The sequence below is a fragment of the Sorghum bicolor genome, chromosome 5 (genome assembly GCF_000003195.3).
Source record: "Sorghum bicolor cultivar BTx623 chromosome 5, Sorghum_bicolor_NCBIv3, whole genome shotgun sequence".
Classification (NCBI taxonomy): Eukaryota; Viridiplantae; Streptophyta; class Magnoliopsida; order Poales; family Poaceae; genus Sorghum; species Sorghum bicolor.
This window is the reverse complement of record NC_012874.2, coordinates 58,869,798-58,870,155: the sequence shown is the minus strand read 5'-3', so window position 1 is coordinate 58,870,155 and position 358 is coordinate 58,869,798.

Sequence of the window (358 nt, the reverse complement as noted above, 5' to 3'; positions counted from 1 at the left end):
CGAATAGGTCACATCAATAATTAAATAAATAGATATGTAAAAAGCTTTAAATATAGTTTTATAAGTAAAAAATTCGTAACACACACATATATATATATATAGAGAGTTTTTTTCTCCGAATCTCTAAAGCCGATACAAATGATCACCGTTGTTTGGAATAAGAGTTTCAGGCCGTTGAAGTGAAACTCGCCGTTTGGATTGATCACTTTAATTTCTCACGGAGAAATCCTGCTATCGTCTCTTGAATAGTTTTGATGCGGTCTTTTTGCATGACATTTTCCCTCAACCTCAACCATTCCATCTTCAATTTGAATTTGTGGTTTCGCCAAAACAGCTCCCGTTTCTCTTCTTTTTACAT